At 39.1% G+C, this 24446-nt stretch overlaps 1 protein-coding gene across 1 annotated transcript in view; it reads right to left on the minus strand.

Annotated features, from left to right (window-relative positions):
* The window catches only part of SPTLC2 (serine palmitoyltransferase long chain base subunit 2), a 78981-nt gene that overhangs the window by 17288 nt on the left and 37247 nt on the right, over window positions 1-24446 (minus strand). The window lies entirely within an intron of this gene.

Raw genomic sequence — 24446 nt, forward strand, 5'->3', positions numbered from 1 at the left:
GCATCCACCATCTCTCTCAGCAACCTGCTCCAGTATTCAACCACCCTCATCATAAAAAAAAATTATTCCTCTTATCTAATCTGAATTTCCTCTCTCTCTTAGTTTAAAAATCATTACCCCTCGTCCTATTCCAACAGACCCTACCAAAAAGTTAGTTCTCATCTTTCTTATAAGCCCCCTTCAAGTACCGAAATGCCACAATACAGGCACTTTTTCAGAAGATCTTGCCAATTATTCAAAACAACACAGGTTCCACAGTTTATTATTCTATTAATACAAACACTACATTGGTGACCACAAAAGAACTTGACTGATCAGGCTGCACATGCACTGCAAACATCACAGTTACTAGTATTGCCCAACTTTGCTGTAGCCAGTAAAATAGTGTTTGTATTAACAGGATAAGTCTGATTCCTTCATACTGCCCTGATCTGTGTATCATTTTAACTGTAAATTCTCCAGAGCAGTCAGAAACTCTGTACAGCAGTAAAACAATTTTAGTTTATGTCAAAGGTTTTCGCAATATGGTGACACAAAGATATTACAAAAGGACATAGTAATAAAATCAGCTAAAATGGCTGTTCACCCATGCTGTTCACTCGTGCACAGCCATGTCAGCATTAGAATTATTTGATTAGTCATCTTTTGCCTCAAACAGCAGGCTTCATTATATGAACAGAGAGACTTTGAAATAAGATACGTGTGTAAAGGAGACAAGCATGAATAAACATTTTAAGGAGATAGTAAAAGCAGTATTAAAATCAATTGATTTAAACTGAGCCAATGTTTATCAAACTACAGGAAACAGCTTTTCTACAGCAAAATCTCTTTTATAAGAACCTGAAAACTCAAGCTTTAAAGGGATAGATATTAAGCCAGTACAATGATACTGACACCACAGCCACAAGAAAAAAACATGGATTAACAGACCATCCTGTCTCAAATCCGGGCAATGCTGGTTCCTAAAACCAACATAAGCCAAACATTAAGTAATAGTTACAAATGCATAAAATGAGTAAATGTTTATAAATGCTGAAACTTTGAAATCATTAATCCTTAGTCATTAGGCTAAGCTTACAAATGTTTGGGGCTTTTTTTTTTTCCTAGACTCAGTGCCATTTTTGTACAAATGAGCAGCTAACACAAAGCAGCAATGGCTAACAGGAGAGCTCTAGGAGTAGAAAGGTTAACACACTGGCATACTTCCAGCTATAACTTTTTACTGAACTACCACGTGGCAGATCAGGATTCCAATACATGCCAGCCAGGCAATTCAGAACTTCAGGGCTGTCTACCACCACCACTTACTCATTTCAACCACTTACTCTAGTTCAACTACAGTTCAACTAGGTATCTTAGTGGTTAAAATTATATCCAAGCTACCCTATATAGCTCCTGTCCATGGAAGTGACAGTGGGAAGTACCTTTTAAGAAGGAAATTCTTTCCTGTTAGGGTGGTGAGGCACTGGAATAGGTTGCCCAGGGAGGCTGTGAATGCTCCATCCCTGGCAGTGTTCAAGACCAGGTTGGACGAGGCCTTGGGTGATATGATTTAGCATAAGGTGTTCCTGCCCACAGCAGCGGGGTTGGAACTAGATGATCTTAAGGTCCTTTCCAACCCTAACAATTCTATGATTCTAATATGCCAGAATTCAGTTCAGAGCAAGAGTGGCTGAAAAGGTTTTACACAGTGAAACTTGTTAAGGTTACAAGAAGGAAAATGACTTCTTAATAACTCAACTCTTTAATTATTTTGTCCTCATGTACATTTAATCTCCTGGCTGCACATACATCATCAGTAATCAACTTTCTTACTTTCTGCCTTTGTAGCTGGCACAATCATATAGCAACCTGCATCTTCCCCAATGTGACTGAAATGAAGGTAATGTTCAGTGTGTCCTTTACAGTGTCTCAGCTAGAGAATTCAGTGACCTGCCTACTAAGGACTCATATTATGCATGAAAATAACACATCAAGTACTTACACTCCTTAAGAAGTGTAGATCTACAAATCCATAGGATAGAAGACTCCAAGCACTCCCTGTCAGTACAACTGGCCAACAGTAGGTCCAAGTCTTTAAACATACATGAATGAAGGGCTGCTTTATCAGTTGTAGTATCATTACCAGATACTGTACCACTGGCAGAGATTTCAATGAAGCTGTGGCTGAAGCACGAGACGACTGACCTGCAGATGTCTGAAACCCATTTTTAAGTGAGCTCAGGCATTAGAGTATTTCAGCAGAATATGCTTCTACTACTAGAAAGGAAAATTCTGTAACCAATACCAATAATCTATGGAGGGACTGCAGCCACTAATAAACTGAAATCCTGGGCAAGACCTAGCTGCTCCCCAGAGTGGGAAATAAAGCTTCAGCCGTGGAGTACAAAGCTTAAACAAAAAACACAAAAAACCCAATATCCTGAACTAGGTGAAAGTCAAACATCATCAGGAAGATCACCAGAAAAGGTGAAACATCTTTATTGGACTCCTTTGCTACTTCAGGGCTGCAGGGTGACTGAATGTAGAGAATGGCACCTCAAAGATAATTGGCCAAGGCAGATGCAACAAAACCTATATAGCCAATGGGTAGATTTGAAAGACTGTAACCAAACAGCTACTCCAGAACTGCTGAGCTAGGAACATACAACAGTGTTCTGGGTTCAGCAGTTAGCAGTCATTTTTCTCCTTCTTAGTAGCTGGTGCAGTGCTGTGTTTTTGACTTTCGGCCTGGGAACGGTGCTGATAGCACCGATGTTTTAGTTACCACTCAAATGTTTTAGTCTGGCCAAGGACTTTGTGAGCCTCATGCTCTGCCAGGGAGGAGGGAAAAGCCGGGAGGAAGCAGAGACAGGACACCTGACCCAAACTGACCAAAGAAGTATTCCATACCACAGCACGTCATGCCCGGAATGTAACTGAGAGTCACGCGGAAGGGCTAGCAAACTGCGGGGTTGGAGGAGGTATCGGTTGGTGCTTGGCTGGGCTGGGGGGGGTGGGTTATCGGTCGGCTGGTGCTGAGGTGTTGTATTCTCTTCCCTTGTTATTTCCTTTGTCATTATTATTATTGGTGGTAGCAGTAGTGATCTGTGTTATACCTTAGTTACTAAACTGTTCTTATCTCAACCATGGGAGTTGCATTCTTTTTGATTCTCCTCTGTCCCTCCAGGAGTAGGGGGAGGGCAAGAAGGGGGGGAGCGAGTGAACGAGCTGCTTGACTGGGTTTAAACCATGACAAACAGGTTGCATATGGCACAAAGCATCCTATTTGACAAGATATGAATGTCCCCTTGAGTCTTGCCTGCTTACCAATTAGCACATCCTTCATAAGTGCAACACAAGTATTCTAGACAATGAGCATCATTCAGGTCCAGAGGTTCACAATACTTGGATGAACAGCTCCTAATTTCCACAAAATCAGATCTGGGAGTACCTAATAGCTGTGGTCTGTTCAAAAAATGACGCTCCAGATTTATCCTTGCCAGCCCAGGCCTAGTAGGACAGCTACTGGCATGCTGTATTGGCTTGTCAAAAACCATCAGAAGGAATCTCATTAGAGGACAAAGTCAGCTTCCCTGACCACAGGTCAGAAATGCACCCTGGCAAACAAGACATAGAATCATAAAATGGTTTGGTTTGGAAAGGACCTCAAAATCATCTGGTTCCAACCCCCCTGCCATAGGCAGGGACACCTCACACTAGACCACGTCACCCAAGGCTTTGTCCAGCCTGGCCTTGAACACTGCCAGGAATGGAGCATTTACCACTTCTTTGGACAACCCATTCCAGTGCCTCAACACCCTCACAGTAAAGAACTTCTTCCTTATATCTAACCTTAACTTTCCCTGTTTAAGTGTAAAGCCATTACCCCTTGTCCTATTGCTACAGTCCCTGATGAAGGGACCCTCTCTGGCATCCTTGTAGGCCCCCTTCAGATACTGGAAGGCTGCTATGAGATCTCCACGCAGCCTTCTCTTCTCCAGGCTGAACAGCCCCAGCTTTCTCAGCCTGTCTTCATATGAGAGGTGCTCGAGCCCCCTGATCATCCTCATGGCCCTCCTCTGGACTTGCTCCAACAACTCTGTGTCCTTCAAATTTGTGTCCAAAAAATAATAATAAAAAAAATGATGTCCACATAACAATTTTCCGTCCACATAAATCAGCTACAGAGTAGCAGGGACTGATATTGTTAAGAAGTGTCAATGCAATAAGGTAATTCTAGGATGCATCTTGCAGGGACAGTAAGTCTCAAAACATCCACTCTGCGCCTTTCCCTATGGTCCAAAAGCCCTGCAAAATATATTTGTGGAATGTAAAAAGAAGCTCCACAGGCCTATTATTCTCTGTGTAAAAATATAAAATGTCCCAAGATGCTGAAAATAGGCTGTTACTACTGTAGGAGATACCACTTTCACTTTCCACATAATCCTTTAGTTTGGAAGAGCTGTCTTGTAATCAGTCAGTCTAATTTACCTGCACAAGCAGGGTCAGCTGGAGCAGGTACCCAGAACTGTGTCCAGCTGGGTATTGACTGAGTCCACAGACAAAGATGCCACATCTCTATGGGCTGTCTGTTTCAATGTTTGACTACTCTCACAGTTTCAGTTTTCAGAAATTGCTTCCCTCATGGATAAATCCTAAAATTAACAAGAAGTTACAATTTACGAGATGCAGACAACAGCTAAAATTACACACAGTAAGCCCTACCTTATACTTTTATCTGCCTTCCACAACAGAGGATGAAATGTCAAGTCTATCAGTTTGAGACACTATTAATAATGAGCACTCTGCAACTTTTGCTATCAACATGCTGAACATAATAGGTACCCAGCCTAAATGGCTTGAAGCTGCCAAGGTATTTTGCCACAAAAGATGAAGGCCCAAGCTGACAAACCCCAGAATAATACACATCCGCTTCTTATGTACCCTGGCAGTCAAAGAGTGAGTCAAACTTGCCAGGGCACTTTGCTCATTATACATAAAATGCTTGACTAAGTTTTAGTAACAACTCAGCATGGCTTCAGTTATTTTAACCTGTGGCCAATCCCCACATGAATGTCCAAACTGCCTAGCCACAGAAATAACAAGCATAGCAATGCCAGGTTCAAAGTGTTTCATCTTTACATCTAAATCTAAGATAAATGTTATTCATGCCACACTGTGCAAATACAACTGCAAGGATTCCACGCTAAAAACAGAAGTGGTAGGGAAGTAGAACTAGTAATGAGTGGTATTACTGCTACCTCTGCCCAAGTAAGAAAGAGTAAAATGCTTTGCAGAGCAATTAGCCTCACGAAAGGTATCAAAAGAACTTGGCAAGAATAAGATTCATTGTGGTGTTGCTTTTTTTTTTTTCTAAAGCAAATAAAGCAACAAATTCAGGATATCCCTGAAGTAAAAGCAGCCATGTGTGGCAAGAGAATTTACAATTATGTTCTGAAATAGAAGAAAATCTGGAAGTGGAGCCAGCCAACATTCTCAGCAAATCAGACACTACATTAAGTCTCATTGAGTATGTTCTACTCTATTTAAACTTGTCTTTGAGTGGAGTTATAGTTTAGATATTATAAGGACCAAAGCTGCCTTTCCCCTCCAAGACTCTTGCAGACATTTCTGTTTAACAGTCATCATTGGCTCAGACTTTTTTTTGGACAGAGCACAGAAATGAGCTTGAATGTATCATATAATTAGGTTGTAAGAAGTAATAATACTTTGGCTGGGATAGTAAGAAAAAGTAGTTGTTGTCAGGAGGACCATGTAGCTAGGAAGCTACCTAACACCACTGAACTTTTACTTATAGATGCAAACTGACTTGGCAAGTTTTCAGAAAAGGAATCTACCTCCCTGAAGCTACAGCAAACAATAAGTTTAAGAGCAACCACTCCTTCAGAAAATAATCCGTACTGTTCTTACTGCTAAGTGAGAGCTACAGCAACAGTCCTTGGGTGGTAGAGCACAATAAACTGTGCCAATTATACCTGAAATCCTCAAGAATTCTATTGTCACTTTTTTCAAGCTCTCCCTCAACAGATGAGTGGAACTGAACTTGCAGACAGAATAAGCTCTGGAAAAATCCAATACACGATCTTACTTTTAGATGTACCCCTGAAAGAAAATTTAACAGACATAAGAAGCAGAAGCTTTTCTCTGAACAATGACAGGGAACTATATAATTCTCATAAACAATATATCTTATTTTCTACTAATCTGGATATAAAGCCTTTAAGTCACCCATTGCTACCAGAAAGCTGCAGCTTTGCAGGGCCATCTAATTTATCACAACCAGATGGTATGCTGTCAATAAAGGAGGGGCTGCTATCATTCCAGGGCAGAATAATTACCTTCCCTTTGAACCAAGGTCAATGTTTTCAATAAAAACACAAAGCTGTTTAATGCAACTTCCAGTCTGTCAGACTCACACTGTGCAGCTCCAGGATTCATTAGACTCACAGAAGTGAAGGAGAACATTTGTTAAAAACAGCACAAGTCTGTCAGAAAGGACATTGATGATATGCAATTAAAAAATGAGGTACTTCGATTTTTCTTTAAAAGCTTTTTGTACAGACTTTTTCCATTACAAGTTTTACAGAGAAAGTAACTGTACTGCATTAAATGCTACCTATGTCCTAGGCTAAGTAATTACGGTAGATATTCACTGTTCTGGTATGCACCTCTTCCGGCTCTACATTTCTGCATCTCAAAAGCAGAAGCAGCAACATTTATTCTGTAAGACTAATAGGTAACAGTTGTGAAGGGCAGAAAATTAAAGGTTAGCTAGTAAACAAAGCTGAAGAACTAAAAGATGTTTCTACCTAACCAAAACACCATTAAACTGACATTTTCTGACATCTGGACATACACCCCAATTATACTGGAGTAATTCAGAGAAGTGGACCTTGCAGTGTTAATTAAACAAGTTACAGTACAACCAACCAAATGCTACCTTCACTTTGAGCAATGCAAGAGACTGGATGAATTTCATTACATACTAAATTCTCCCCATGAGCTTCAAATTCTGCCAAATAAAAACAAGCAGTAATTATATGAATACTCAAAGCATTTTCTGAGTCTGCTCCCAAGCCAAATTTTGACTTTCAACTTCCCCTGCTTTCAACAGTATGTATTTAATGAAGTGTTTAAGAAACACATCCTTTTTTCACAACAGCGAGACATTTTGTTCGTCTTGAAAAGCTAGAATAACTATCAAGCCGGGAAATTAAAGGTGAGCTGTAAGCCCAAGTGTGACTATTTACAGAAATTACATGTAACAAAATAGAATGGAAATGTTCATGTAGTTTTAGTTCCAGGATGGTAACAAATATTATTAAAAGATGGCTTAGCCCAGCTTACTCTTGACTGACCTTCTAACTAGGATCAAATCAGCACGTTCTTTTCTTTGTGCAGCAGTGACTCAGAGGATGCTCTTCAGATTTTATTCAATTTTACATGTGATATAAAGCCTTAGAAGAAAGAGATATTTGAGCAAAGCATAACAGAAGAGGAAAAAAACCCACAGCAATTGGACAGCATTTAAGATTTTGCACAAATCTCAACTAATGTATAATTCTGCTGATTATATCCAGGAGCTGCAGTTAGTACCCTGATAGCTTACCACCCAGAAGACCAGGATCAATAATAAAAAGGGTGAAAGATGAAGGACAAGATCTCTCAGTCCTTGTAAAAAACACAGTTAAATGCACAAACACGAACAAAAAGCTTCACAGGGAAAGAATAAGTTGTCTCTTCTGGATGAACAAGCAAAGGTGGCTCTTACCTTTAGATACTGGGGTCCATTCCCACCAGAACTTAAGAAGTATATATAGTAGTGTGTATATCTATCTCTCTATCTCTCTCTTTTGTCCGTTCTTAGTGAGTACATGCACTGGGGACATAACACAATGGAGACTTGCAAGTAAACTTCCACAGGGGCAGAGATAAAGAGCTATTTTTACAAACGCTTAAAACTCTTCCCAGAGTTTGAATATTTCTTGCACCTCTGCAATAGCCTTCAATGGAGATTTTCAGGCTTCTCCAACTCAGCTTCTGGGAAGCTGACTCGGGCTTCTCACACTGAGTGTGCAAAGGTACACATAAGAGAAAATTCAATGTCCTTTACAAGGTAGGGGCCTTTGTTTTCCAATGCATGCCATTTAGTCTTACCTTCATAAGGAACTACTTCTACTGTTCCTGTTTTATACAATACTGTTCTCTCCAACTCAGTCGTATTATATAGAATATACTACAAAATCATCTTTCTTGATATTTCTAACAGCTATAAAGCATTAGTATTGCTGCTACTATTAAAACTACTCTAATGAGAACGTAGTGAAAAGTGAATGCCTATTGTATTGTCAGAAACCAGTTAATCCAATCAGTCAAGCTACAGGCAACTGAAGCTATTTGATGTTACATGACGATAATACATTCAGAACTATCAATGTTAACGGATGCACGGTACTTGGAAAAATTAAGCCAAAGAATACAGACTTACACCACAGCTGATTATGTCAGCACTTACACCTGGGCTAGAAGGAGACTGTAGCATGTTCAGAACCTTCCTCTTTATCAACTTCCTTCTTTAGTAAGTGACTGAAGAAGTGATACCAGTTTCTAATTAACACCATATCAAATCATGTAATACACTCTAAGGACAAACATGTCCTAACAGATTTGCTGTAGATTCTACTATCTTCCTTCTAGTTTGCATTTTAGATTTCTTGCTCAATTTGAATTTTCTAAAGCCAGCAACTGAATTAACTTATTAATTGAAACACCTTAGTCCCCTTTGCCTCTCGGATGGGTTGGTACTTAAACTGGGATGTAATTAAATGAAACAAAGGGGAGGAAAAAAACCCCGAACTATAAAACCCACGCAAGGCACCAGCCTCTGTACAGTCCTGGGGAATACAGATTTTTAAAGTCTCCATGGTATGCAACATCATGGGTACACTACCTAGCATTTTAAAAAATATCAGGTGTTTTCAGCATTCTGATAAAAATACAGCAAGTAGCTCGACCTTGGGAATTTATTGTTTCAAATCTCTCTCGTTTAAAGAATCGCTCAGTGGGAACAACATGCAACTCTTTGGTACATCCAGAACACAGGATTATTTGTAATTTAATATAAAAACATTTCAGCTGTCTTAAATTGGGGTAATTCCTATGCAAGTCTGGCATTTGAGACATGCCACATATTTGCCACAGAAGCGTGTGCATTTTTGTGCTGTTATGCGCGGTCCATCAGTCGATGCATTGCCCTTAACAACACCCCCTCCCACACGTCACTCTCAGGCTGAAGAGATTCTTGGCCCCAGAGCTTTTTCATTGATCCATTTATTTGTTCTATAAGGTACAATACAGATTTCAGGAGTTCACAGCTACAGGGATAGCAACAGCCTAATCTGGCTGTAAGTAAGCAAAGCGTGTTTACATTTGTCAGCCTTTAAAAGAGATCTTAAGAACCACTGGGTTTGTAGCAGTAAGTTTCACAAGGTTTAACACTTGAGCTTCTTTTCTCCCCTCCGATTTTAAAAGCTGCCCTTTCCCCCTGTATAGATAAGGGAGTGAGACACAACAGGGATACAGAGCCATTAGCATCTCAGACTCCCTTTGTGATAATTAGAGGAAATGATTTTGCTGACCCCAAGCAGTCTTTGAAGTCTGCACAAGCAGTACATAGAGAAGAGGAAAGGATTATCCAGCAAGACATACATCCCCTTAGACCTGCCCTGCAAACAACTCTGCTGGACTGATTCTTCCCTCAAAACCTGAAGACACGTGGGTTACCAAAAAACTTCCGCTTACAGACAATGTCCAAGGACTGCTGTGAAACAGTCTCTGCATATCAGCATTTTACTTATGCCTAACATACAAAAACTGTCATGAAGCAACTGTCATTGCTTTGCAGAAGTCTGAATTATTAATCAGTTAGCATTAGCAAAAAAAAAACCCACCACCAAACAAAACACCAAACCCAAACAAAAATCAAACAACCCGAAACAAACCAAATCCCTCCAAAACAACCCCAAAACCTATACAGCTCTTCTATTCAGAAAGATACCCACAATTCCCATTCATATTTAGAAAAGCATTTATCTTATGAGACAGCTCACAAACTAAAATGAATTGCTCATTGTTTATTGTCAGCAGCCCCCTGATTTTAGAGATCCAGAAATCATCAAATAGTAGATACACACTGCATAAATAATCTACTTGAGTTAACCATGTAAAAAAGAACCACATCCCCAAATACAATAGCAATTTGTAATCTATACCAAGAACACAGTTTCACGAGATGGGACACCCTAACACAGTCTCTTGGCATTTCTCTGCATACTCAAAATTTACTGTGCATTACAGAAATCTGCTTTTTCTAAGAATGCTGGTTGGTGGTACCATCAGACTCCTTCATGACTACCAGAATTACATTTAGCTGGTAATATGGTTTTCATTTTTTCAATCCAGTATTAACTACAATGATATACCAGATTTAAGATGCTACAGAAATAGCAACTGATTCTAAAGTTCACACAATGGAGAACAAAAAAAACCTATGCTCTACACTTGTGTTCAGTGTGACTCTTCACAGGAAATCCTCCTAAATAGAAGTAGCAGGATTTGATGTCTAAAAAAAAAAATGCCAGACCAATCAAAAGCCCACCAAACCCCCCAGAAGAACCCACAGAGAAAACCCCAACAACAAACAAAACCAAAACAAATCACTGCCTCCTGTGAATGGCTGTCAGAAACATGCAAGCCCTTTTCACTTAAAGTAGAATTCAAGATAAATGTCTGGTCTGGTAAAGCTGACAAAAATTACCCATGAACTCTATTTTATCATCAAAAGAGAGTGAGAAAGCAAGAACATGTCTCTCTACCTAAAAATCAGTAAGACTGACTGAATATAAAATTATTTCATATGCAAAGGATTGCATTGAAACAACTCCATTTTATGGTTACCTCCTCTGATATGTTCCAAGTCCTGTGCAACAACGCTGAAGTGAGAGACTAGGCTGACTAGCTTCAAGAGATCTAGAAGGGCACCCTAACTCCAGCCCACTACCCACCACAGCATTTTTCCACACACAACTTATGAAGAGGCTGAATTTCTACTGACAGCAACTTGAGTTCTCTCTAGAGTAACATAGCTAAATAGAATATCAATACAGACAGGACCAAGTAACTGTCCTGTGAGAGCAACTAAGAATAAAAGGACACTATCTGCTCAACTTCACTCTGATACTAGCTGAAGGATCTGCTGAGGAACCGCAGTATTGCCTGCAATAAATAATTGCTCTCCCCCATCGAGAAAGCATTTTCTGAAATATAATTTACAAGCAATACTTTTCAATTATTATTTAGTTTTTATGTTCAGCTGTTCATCTTTGTTTATACCTTGTTCACTGTATCTGGTTACACTGCTGTCACATGGATGAAAGTCATTGCATTCTCACAATTATAACTACAGTCACCTTTATTTTGAAGTTGAATGTAAAAAGCATTGGTTCAGATGAATCAGAATTTTAAAGAATGAGATCAGGAACATCCCTCCGCAACAAAAAAACAAGTTTGTGTTGCCTGGGTACCTTTATTATCTAAATCTGTACATTAATTATTGGGAGGATTTGTGGGACTGGTGTTTACACTACTTACACATTAACTCTTACAAATTACTTATTATCACAAATGCACAGTCATGATAATAACGTTCAAAAATCATTGCAAAGACAGCTGCTCATACCCTGTTTGACTGATACTCTTGTGCCTTGCTGAGAAGAAAGGGGAGAGAGATGTCTGCTGGTCAGACTATTTTCCTGAACTAGTTATGGTGCCTCTACCACAAAGAAGTCAAACATGAAAAAAAAAAAAAAAATTATACAGTCTCAATAAAACTTAACTTGCCAGTTTAATGGCATTTTAGAGCAGAACACGTGTTTTAAAACTTCTGTTTTCTTTTTATTATGGTACCTTGGACACCGGAACTTAAAAAGCACATCTTTGCTCTTAAAAGCTCAAGAATAAGACAGAGCATCAGTGAAGAAGGGACAAAAGGAAACAGACACAAACCTTTGTAGAACACAAATAGTTTGACAGGCCTTTACGGAAGATTGAAGCCAAAGAACACCAGGAACACATACAAGCACCACATTTCTTTACAAGCTAAGGAACGTGCAAGCTTTGACAAAGCATATTACATAAAGGATGTTTATAATCTACTTCCATGGAGACAGTTCAGTAGCTTTACAACATATCAACAAAGAGTGCAAACTGCATTTTCCATCTGTTCTGTGCAGACTGTTTTTCTACAGTGAAAGCCAGTATCAAAGCTAACAGTTCTTTGGGATTTTAAACTGCAACATAAGAGGGCAGAGAAACATTCTTTGCCTTTGAGCACAAGACATGATGACCGAGGACCTGGACTCTTCAAATGTTTCAACTAGGAAGTGTAACAAACAATTTAGTAGCCACCTAGTTTCAGCTAGCATTACTAACTGCCTTTCCCAAGTGTAAACATCATACAAATATAACATACCTTACAGAACCAGGCAGATTATCACCTTCAACTGAACATGTGCCATAAGAACAGCAAATAAGCCCACTTCACATTTTAAGACAGCTATAGCCAAAAATAAAGGATACAGTCAGTATAAAACATTAATGCAGCTTTAGCTCAAGCAGGAGAAGAATAAAAATGCCAACACTATAAAGAACTCCTTCTGCTTCCAAAGTTCATTTACTATGGAAGCATAAAAACCGCTCCTGAAGTTGCCTGAAATCAAAAAGGAATAAAAAAAAAAAAAGCATCTGTTGTACTGTGACATGTCATTAGCACAAGTTCTGCTGTGCTGCTGCTGTTAGACCGGAGTTGCCCCTACACTGTATTGCATAGATGTTCTCCACATATATAGAACACTAGAAAGAGTGTAGTAAGCCACTCTTCTTTCCCTAGAACACGAAGAAGGTGTAGTGCACACCAATTTTTCCAAGAAAAAAACCCCACAACACTCAAGTTTAATAGGTCTGATCTACACAAAGGGCACTAAATAAAAAGGCACTTGAAACACAAGATATTATTATGCAAAAACAAATGTGTATGGATGGTACAGCCCTCATGGCCGCATGTTAGACTACCCTCAAATCTGAAGGGAAGTCACTGAATATTTTAGAATCTGTATTAGGAAAAACCATGCTATGAAAAAATCTTCCTGAAGCCCACCATACAAGCCTTCAACCACCCCTTCAATCTCACTGAATACATCAAACCCAAAACTTAAACAATCTTACATATGCCACCACACGGATCTAAGACTGTGCCTGGCCATCAGTAGTTTCTCCCACCACTCCAATAAGTTACCAGTACAACAGATCTGTCAAAACACCTGGATCCTACACACAGTGTTCTGCTTCCCAGAACACAGTGTAACTCCCCTGGGTTTACCAGCATATCTACAGAGCTTCCATGAAGACACTGTCACAAAAATCCTTCACTTCATGATGAACTGTCAAAAGATTTCAACCTGAAGAAGAACACTTGTAGGGGAATATTTTTCTATCTACGTAGCACCTTTCAAAGATTTCCCTTGGTACTAAAATTTTTAAGTTAACTATATACCAAAAATCCATTGAATCAACAAAGACATTGGGAACAATGTCCACAATTAACAGGCTACAAGCTACTACCTACTTCCTGATGGAGCAAATACCATGAAAAAAAAAAAAAAGGCTGTATAGTAGGTAGGCTATGTAGTTGGCTACTCCAAACCAAGTACTTTCTCACAAAACATGGTAAAGGAAGCAGGTACAAGTATCAGGTATTATAAAAATTAAAAAAATTAAAATCTAATAAAAATGAGTGAATACAAAGCAGGCCGTAGCAAAAGCTTCAGGGTTAGGAAGGATGAAGAGTCTGACGACCATACCTGTGTCACCAAATGCCCTGTGTTAACAGATCAGCAGTAAAATACTTAGTTTCCAAGGTTTTTTCCACTTTTATTTAAATTAAGGTAATTTTCATACTAGGTGCGGTACTCTGGAAAAAAACCCACTCCTATGGTTTGAATTAAAATCACTAAATGTTAACTCCAGATGTTCCAATAACCTCCGGACTGTGGCAATGAATACTACTTCAGTCCAAGTAAGCAAAGGTACAAAAAAAATAAAATTTTCCATAGGGAATATACTACCTAAATGTACAACAGTACCACTACAGGGGTATTATTTATCATCTTTAACCAGTTTTCCATGCCTGCATTACAAAAAAAAAAAAAAACTCTTACATAAAAAGTTTTAACTAAGGCAAGGACTACTAATAACTAATGCTTAAGGATGATTTTTAATTACACTGGAGTATATTCATTGCAAAGGCATTCACAACCAATTTCTAAACTTCAAAAATGCTAGTCTTCATTTGTAGCTTGTTTTATTGTTTGTGTATTTCTGGTTGGGTTTGTTTCGGGTTTTTAATAAATATTTCACTTAGCCACTGTAATAGCCTGGAACTTGTCTGGAAATTCACTGGAAAATATATTTTTAAGCAGAAGACAGACTGCCTATGATGTGCAGGGTCTGCAGCTTCCTATGTATGTTGATATATATATGAAAAAATACTTTTTACCTATACATTTCTTCCCCCTAATCTCCTACCTCTCAGCAGCTGCTGATCTATCTGCTTCCCCTCTTAGACCCATTCCTCACAATGCCTCTGTTGATGCTGGGACAGAAATCACTTGTTCATCAGCTTCTGACCTTTTCAAGACCTACAGGACATAAACTGCAAACGTTGATTTACCTTAAAGAGCTGGCCACCATTCAACACATTAACCGCTATTCCAGACTCACCTATGTGAAGCTTCTAGGAGATAATTACAACTTTACACTAGGAAGGACTTGCATATATAACTAAAATAGCTCACCTATCCAGTTACAAATTCAACCCAAACTGTTCCTTTTGCAAATCATTTCAGTACCTCCCATCTTTCAAACATGCTTTTTTACCTCTGTAATCAGTATAATCATTACTGATACTAGGGGAATCTCAGGTGGCTCTGTTGAGCCAAGACTTGGTAATACTTGAGAAAATGAAAAAAAAAAAAACCCAACAACAAACAATAACGAAACCCCAAACCAATCACACACACAAACCCTCAAGCCTAAAACCCTCACCAAAAGACCCAAGAAAAGATGCAGTGACAATGCAAAATGAGCTACTCAAAGACTTTTTGTTTTGTGTAACAGTGTAGGAGCAAAGGTGGATAGTAATGCATTCCCTGTACCAAGCAGCCACCAAGGGCTGTTTTCTTTGCCAAGATTTAACAGCTATAGATATACAATACTGAACACAGTTTTGACTTCAAAAACCTCCTTAACAATCCTATCCATGGAAATACCTCTAGCTACATATGTATCAGAGCAGAAATCTTTATAACTTAGAGATGATCCAAGACATAGCTTAGATAGCTCTTGCATAGCTAAGCTATCTTTTCACAACTGTAGGAAACACTTAACAAAATGAAACTTGGAAAGCAATTTTTCCCATCTTACATTCTCAAATACAAGAATGGTCTTCAGGGAAAAACTCATAGTTAAGCATAGTTTGTGTGGTTTTACAGAAAGGATATTATTTTTCAAGAGTATTAACATTTAGTCTGTCAGTGTATTTATCTTGCCATTAGGCACATCTCTTAGGAGCATGTGCTGGAATTTACAGACTGGACAAGACATCCAAGTATTCAACCTTGAATCAGTTATTCAGTATCTCTGCTAACTATTAGTTTCTACTACTAATACTAGTTTCTGTCTGGATCCCTTGTTAGCTGGTCATAAAAAAATAGATTTGACTGCATTGTTTTTCAGATTTCACATCAAACCAGTATAGAAGCATGAGATTATTACAACATCAACAGGTCTTAATCTGTTCTGAAATTCAAAGTCAGTTCAGTCAGAGGAATTCATATGTCACAGAAATTACAGGCAGCAAGATAGCCATAATAAACAGTGCAGATGAACTGCAAATGACTACCAACAATCTTCTCCCTCATCCCCTAGAGCTGCATCCAGCCGCTCACTGCTTTCTCAACTACAAAATCAGATGGGAAATGTGTACATGCAAGAAGCAGTATTCAGCAAAAGTCATTTGAGTAGTCACACTCCATGTCAACACCTTAAAAGTTTATAACAGCATTGTTCCTGGAGCAGTTAGACTACTGGTCAAGTTCTAGCAGAGCAAGACTTGGTATTTCAGTGAGATATACCAGACAGCTATGAAGTATCCACCTTTGGTTACAAATAGCCAGTGATCAGTTTGGTCTAGAATGAGAGAAATAGAGCTCGGTGATCCATTCTCTTACCTGGATAGTGAGGAAGGCTGAGGGGGTGAGGTGTGTTTGACTATCCTGCTCTTTGGGAAACTTCTCTGGGAGGTGGCAGTCAAACACTGGAGTACCATCTTCTGGCAAAACTTAACAGAAACCTGCTCCATAAAGAAACAATGCCAGGAGCACTATGAAACAGGCTCCATGAGCCCAAGGTAATAATAAGATCCAACAGAGAAGTAAGCTTTCACCAGTTACTGACACTGTAAGGTACTATGAGACTTATTTCTTCTTTGCATTAGCACTTACTCTGAAAACCCAGACAAAAACCTGGCAGATAGATTACCTTCTACTAACAGTCTCTTGGTAGGAAGATCCCACCAAGAATGAACATAATATTCCTAAATACCTACTTTTCCTCAGAGGTACTAAATGGCACATTATGGAATGCAGCACAGTAGTTTCCAAAGATCTTTTTGTCCCTCAACATGACTTTGAAATACCTCCCAATATTGCTAGAGATTTTACCTACCTAACACAAGAAGCAGTGGGAGAGACAGGATGCTACAAATGCATTTGTGCACTTTACTAATGTGTCCTAAAATTAAGAACGCCCACTCTGGAGATGTCTGGCTTTCTTTGCTTTTTTAAATAGGAAATTTATGTATGAAGCACCTAAATCTTTCATAGAACACAGTCTTCATGTATCTTCTTGTGCAGAGCCTTGACCCGTTCACACAAGACGTCCCGTATAACAGTTTCCCCTTTAACAAAGATGCCTACAGATAAAAAGTTCATCTCGGGCTATAAAGTTCATCTAAGCTATAGCCTGCAAATTTGCCACTGTCAGAGCTGCCCATATCTGCCTATACATATGTTACAGCAGCCATACTTGTCCTTCTCCAGTGTGCTCTCAGATTTACCCTAAAACTCTGCCATAATTTCAACAGGAAGGGTGTTGAACTTTCCCATGTTAGTAAATTGTATTTGGCAAGCAGTTTCTGGTAGCCTGCCACCTGGAACTGCAGTGAGGTGGAAGGGTAGGCTTTTTGCCTGAAAAGTCCCAAACCCTGGAGGCTTTGTCTCTGCTGTGACTTTTACAGACTTGTTTTTCCTGCACAGCTCTGTTTTCCAAGAATCCTGGTAAGATCAAAGCTGTGCATATGAAAGCCACAATTGCCTCTACAATGCCAGGTCCTGAACAAAATATTAACTTGTCAGGAATACAGCAATAACGCTAGAAAAGACAGGCTATTTTCAGTAAAGATGGAATGTACTACACATTCTGCTTCCAGCTCCTGGTACCGTTATTCTTAAGAGTACCACATCTGTTTGCACAGAGTACTTAGCTCTGGAGGTGCTAGCTGCAGGGCAAGTAAGTTCTTCACTGCCATTTGGGGCCTGAGTGTGGTGACATACTTGTACAACAGAATACTAAGCCCAGCAGTAGGAAGGCAAGCTTGAAAGTCTTAAGAAGCTTCAGAATTATTTGATTATTCCACTGTGGGGTTTAAGGTTTTTTTTTGTTTGATTTTAATCCCAGTGCCGATAGACAAACAGTCAAGAAATCATAGAAGCTGCTAGCCAGCGTGAACATGAGAAGTACGCATACTCTGTAGCACATTTCCCCCCCACGCAGACAGCATTGTAACTAAAACTTTTCCCCTAAGCAACAACTCAGCAATACCCTGAGCATTAACAGAAGCTTACCAGTGACAGCAAGAAGTTCTACGGGTCGATTTATCCTGGTTTTGACAAGCCAATTTGTCTTGAGCTAAACCCCACTGTTAAAGCTAGACTGCAATAGAACCTGCACAACCTCATTTAAAATCATCTCAAATCTCTCCCACTGCCATACGCTCTCACAGCACATTAACTGGCATGCAGACAGCTTCTTCCTTCAAAAACTAAATCTGTATTATTTAAAAAAGTTTAGGAATTCTGAGACATCAGCAAACACCTGTGCACTAGTAGGACTAAAGTGTAGATTGTCAAGATTGTCCACATTTGGGAATTCATCAACTGCATGTTGATGCAACTGGTGTGGAATGGCATGAGTTGACCTTGTGCTAACCACATTTTATATCAGAACCTTCTAAAGTAGACAAGGGCAGCAGTTGAGTGGTCTGAGTCCCACATACCCAAATACACCTGCAGATAGACCACAGAAAGGGCTACAGTCAGACTGTTGCTTGTTTCCAAAGAAGCCAGAAACATTTACATTAAATGCACTTCACAGAATGAATTTTTGCCACATCTGTGCACTGCAGATACTACTGTAATTGCTGTTGTTGCCAGGGCTGATGATAGGAAGAGGTGCTTATGTGGGTCATTCAGGTATTAAGAAAAAAAAAAAAATCCGTTTTAGTAAATCATGTATCACACCAAGAACCATGAACTCTTTATTTCACACTAACCCAAAGAGAGTTCACATCATCTTATTTGTGATTACTCCTGTTTGAATGTTTTTATCTTAACATTTATACTGACTTAAAAGAATTTTGATCACACTATTTCTAATATCTACCAGTGAGCTGCTATCTGGTATTTACTCCTTTCCATGTGTAAGCAGCACACGAAGCATTCTATAGAGAAGTGGCATCTCAAGTTCTGTTGAGAGTAAAAAGTGAGTCACATGTTTTAAACCAAATGTAGTATAAGAAATTAAGAAAAATGAAATTACTTCAACAAAGCCACATTCCTAGTTGTACACCTGCTATGACAGATCAGTGTTTAGGTTATGAAGATACAAGGTGACAGCTTGCACTTGAACAGAAACAGTAAGAACCAGAATGTTATGAGAACAAAGCAGGTGTACAGTTATAAAGGTTTATAAGCTCTTGAACAAACACCACAATGTTGATTAAAGTCCAAAAGAAGAGGCATGGAAGAATTCTCACAATACAATGCACAAAAGGTACAGTTCTCCTAATGTCTGTAAACACTCTTCAAAGCACCAAAGGCTGAAAGATTTCTCTTACCCAGCCCAGGTTAAAGCAATTTTGCTGGAGGCTTGCCATGCTCTGTGGGAGGGAAGTAGGGGTGCAGCAACAACCTGGATTTAAAAGATCCCCAGCTGGAAGCACAAATACAGAGAGTGATGTTTAAAACTGTTAGTCCCCTGGCGAGAAGCAGGAAACTCTCTTTATGACCCCCAGAGTATTTGTTTTTCCAACAGTTTCTCAGCTCAGCTTGAGATTCTCAAGGGCAGCAACAAAAAAAGTTTTCACTTCGCTCAAATTAGTTTTGACTGGTTCCAGGGTTCCCAAGGTGATAATTTAACACCTCATTAACAAGTGCATTATTAGAGGAAATTCAAATGAACCGATTTTAATGCTAATTGAATGTTTTCAACCTCAGCCTGCACAAGGAGTATTTATTTTCCCTTTTGAATACAACAGCAGCCGCAAAGCACTTCCATTTGTGGATCTATTGCTAACAATGGCAAGGTACAAGCTTCATTTATAAATATACTATAAGCCACTTTATATTCAGTTCCAAGTGATGTAATGTGAGCTATTCCTTCACTACTGCTTACACTTTATACTTGCATATACTTCTGTCTTGGGAAAGAAGAGGAGAACTTTACAAAGTGTCTGATTTGAAGAAACCTATGATTAGGCAGCTAATTGAACTACTGAGGTCATTCTTCACTTGAGGGCCTAATTAACTACATGAAGGTTAAAGTACTAATTGCAGTCTTTTCTCCCCTACAATTTAAGCAGACCAGGCTTAGTTTTGTTACCAGCATGCTTCTCCCTGTGCACATTAACAGTATGGCAATGGTCCTGTCTTCTCAACAGCTCAGGCTCAGTTCTCTGCCAACACAGGTGTATGCCCTTATTCCCTTTGGCTATAATGGGTTTAACTACCTTTTCTGATTTAACTGACTGAAGTTTGTTGCACACTGCAATGGCAAGATCAGAAAACCTAGCTCTTCACAACCGAGATGCTCAGATGAGACAAAATCTAATCAAACTGTTGTGCAGCTAACTGACTAGCCTTCAAAGGTTATTCATTTCCAACAGCTCAACAGCTGGGATGGCCCATGCAATTACCACCTCTATTGCTTGTGACATTTGAGTTACGTAGGATAATAATTTTCAATTTCTGTACAGTGTTCAAGACAATGTTCATCCAAAACTTAAGTGACATCTTCAGCAATGATGTTCATGACTTATTCTTTACATGCTATGTATGGTGCTGTGATTGGGTGTGGGATATTCACCTCCTGAAACTGAGATGAAAGAGAGTAAACTTCTTATCAACATGTATAATTACTGAGTTAATCTCCATGAAAGGAAGTAGTTCACATCTTTTAGAAGCAATTAACACTGTTAGCTTTTGTTCAAACTTAAAACAGTCCAGGATTTGTGGCTCCCCTTCAGTTTTTAATACATGGGAGTGCAAATTAAGTTTCATCTCTGAAGGAGGTTAACCAGTCCCCAGACTGGTTTCACTGCGTGTTTTGATTTGCCCACGTCTCACTTGGGTTACTTTATGATATTCTTCCACTTGCCCCCAGTGATGTTATCAGGGTAACAAACAGGCTGGGTCCTGAACACCAACAGTACTAACAGAACTCCAGTTGCACAGGATATACGACTGGCTTTTAAGCAAATGGCAAGGAAAGAAGCCAACTGGATTCCCAGTCCTAGCAAGATCGTAATAGTGAAAAATCCAGAAACTCAACTGAATTCTGAACCGAACTCAAACTGAATCACTGACGCTGAAAAATTCACCAAGGCAGTCAAGTACTCAATATCATAAATCCCAAGAATACCTCATTTACCAGGACAAGCACCAAGCTGTCTCATTTTCCCCACAGTCAATTTAAATAACCCAAACACCACATTAACAACAAGAATCAAGTGGCTGTACACTACAAGTTTCCAGAACCCCATTTCAGGAATCAATTTGTCATCTTTGTGTACACTATGACCCCCAAAAGTCTGCTTATTGTGTCTTTCTATTATTGTTGTTTAAAAAAAAGCCTCTATCTACTAAAATATCTGAAGTTCATTCATCTTTGTGGCTGAACAGAAAAAGCAGCATCAACTGAACTGCTGACAACCATCTGCAATGCTTGCTCATTAACAATTTCTACCATGGTGACTTGGAACAGGAAAACCAGCCCCCAAAGTTTGCTTTTGCTGAAAGAAGCCTTCCCCATTTCTCCTACTTGCCTTGCTATTCTATATATCACAGCCAAATGTGATGATATGTGCTATACCCATGTAATTGTCACTGGAGCTCTCTGAAGACATTGTATGTGCTCAAGATGTTCACCACTTGAAGACAACTGTTCCTTTGAAAAAATTCAAGTGATCCAAATCAAGTATGTTTGGTTTAAGATCACATGATGGTCTTCTAGCCAATTATGTGCAAAACAAGTAATGCAAAGTAAAATAGGATAGACATACAGCATTGCACAAATAATGCAGAGGAGTTCCAGAAGCAGTACAGGAAGCATTACTACCAAGAACTCATAACATGGCTCTGCTATTGCTTTGGCTGTTGGGAGTCGTTTTTGAAGTCTGGATGAAGGAACAAGTAATATACTTGTATTCATATGTAATTATATTCCCATAACTGTCTTCAGAGAGATTGAGGCTTGCTAGTCACTTACATACATAAACAGTACAGAGAATTAACAGATTAGTTTGAACAGAAACCAAGATACAAGAAACCACTGTCCCAATTCACGCAGCACATTTGCAAGCTATCCATCTTATGTTCTCTGTAAGCATCCATTCAGCTTTTCATAGCATCTGTATTTTGTCTGTGCTGCCTCCTACTAAAAAATCCTATTTAGTCACTTGCAGCTTGCTGGAAAGATTTGAAAGGAGATATGTACTTTTTAGTTATGTAAGGTTATTTAAAGTTTTAGTAACTACAATGCCTTGTATTGTAAGTTTAGAGCCTCCAAATGTTTCATTAGATTTAGAAATAACCTGAAGAGGAGAGAATTAACTTATTCTTGCAAATTAATACACAAAAAAATCCCTTTTGTCCTCAAAAACTAATTGCTTCCTACTACTTACTCCTCAGCTACAGATCATCTCAATCTGACTGCACAATTTCCACAAAGGTTTGATGCAATGGAGAACAGCAGCTTTTACAAATAGTGTGTGGTGAACAATAGAAGCAGGCTGACAAAGAAACCACAAAGGCTCTTTTCAAGAAAGCACTCTTGAAGCCATTACAAGATTTATCTGTGGCCCAAAGAACAGGGTTGGGAGCTAGCCATCTACTATTTTGATTCCAGCACCAAGTCCTGTGCCCTTTTAAACCCATCGCCCTATCTCAGTTTTCCTTTATCCATTAGTTCAGCTTCACTAATTTGAAAAAAAAATCAGTGAAATTTTTGTAATACAAAGTTGATTCAGAGGTGTTTACCAGTGACCCAGTTTAAACCTATTTCTCTACTTCTCTTCCACAGTTAACAACTCTTACCAGCACCATTCTACTCCACATTTTCTCATAGTCAAACCAACTGCTGGCAGTGGCCCTCCAGAGCCTTACCCATAATTCTACAGAATACAAGCTAGTTTTTCAGCCATAGCTTTAAACAAAGAAAAAAAAAACCCAACTTTGTCATACTATCACTAAGCAGCTGCTCAATTCACCCAACTGAACTTTTGCCAACTTTATCCACAGAAATGCCTACAAAGTAGTATTATCTCTAAAGCCTTAAGGCAATTAAAAAAAATGCATGACTGGGAAACAGAAAATTGTGCAGAAAATGAACAGAGAAGTATGTAGATCATTCTATCAGGCATTTATTCTAGCTGAAGATTGACGTACTCGCTAAGCATCTAACACTTTCACAAGACCTGTAGCTGAGAAATCCTGGGTATGAATGGACAGGACTTTGTCTATCCAGCTATTACATCCAGCACTTCCAAAAAGTGCTATGGTTTGTATAGAAATTGTACGTACAGAGGCTTTTTTGAAATGACACAGCTTTCAAACACCAAAGCTACTTCTTTTATCAATAAAAATAGAGGCTATGAATTCTGATACTGCTTAGCACCAAATTAGCAGGATGTAGTCTGACACACATTTTAAGCAACATTACCCAAAAAAAAAAAAAAAAAAAAAAGACCTTTTGAGTTTATTTTTTTGCCAAATTAGTTCCTGATCTGGTTCACCTTTCAGCTCTGATGGATCTTGTTGGCATAATTGCAGGAGAACAGTCTGGAGTAGAATATGCGCCCATTCTCCAGGCTTGAACAAATATCATGCTGTAGCCTCAGAAAAGGCCCAAAAATGCCTGAGTTTGAATACTGCAAACAGAAATCAGCTACACATTCCTTGCTTCCTGCTTCATTAAGCAAAACAGACCCTGGAAGAAACCCAAAACAAGCAATGCCTGAGTAGACCGCAGACTGCTGGCAAATCATCAGCTAGAAAGAGCTCAGTCATTTTTAAGCTGACTGGAAAACTGTTCTGCACAACTTTTCATGTAGCAGAAGTTTTGCTAGTATCTGTTCTTGAGACCAGCAGTGGGGACAACTCTTGCCTGGCACAGGTATCTCACACAGACCTCGTGAAGCACTCAGTGCTAGAACAGATACAGCTGCTGTCTACCTGTATTTGCCTCAGTGATAACCTCTCTGTCGAGCAACCACCAACACCAATTGCTGGCACTTAACTCTGTTCTCAGATAATGTAAGCAAACCGAATGAAACCTGCTAGAACAGAAAACTTAAGTAATTTCTCCAGCAAGCTTTTTCACTGTCAGGTTAGCTGTCAGATGACCCATGTTCAAAAGCAAATACAGTTCTTCAGTCCACACCACCACCTCGTGGCCGGATGCCTGAAACTCCCGTAACTGTTCAGCAGTTTGAATTCTATGTATGAGCTTCTGAACTAAATGCCACTGACAGACCCCCAGCAAACTACACTACCATCCTTATGTGAGCTGCTCACAACTTTTTAATTACCTGTGAAGAGTGAAAAGTATCCTACATACAAAGTGCTGTAGTATTTCAGTTTCAAGGCAGATTACATACCACAAGTGCCAAGTTAGTTACTTCATGCTATAACTGAAAGAAGCTGCTAGCTACTAGGCAAATTAGACATGAGAATTTGTGGTTTTACTTCTTTTAATGCACTGAGACTAGTATAGAT

This window comes from Pezoporus flaviventris, unplaced genomic scaffold (assembly GCF_033815535.1).
Source record: "Pezoporus flaviventris isolate CSIRO_AGI_PZ_B2104156 unplaced genomic scaffold, CSIRO_AGI_Pfla_v1 ptg000036l, whole genome shotgun sequence".
Taxonomy (NCBI): domain Eukaryota; kingdom Metazoa; phylum Chordata; class Aves; order Psittaciformes; family Psittacidae; genus Pezoporus; species Pezoporus flaviventris.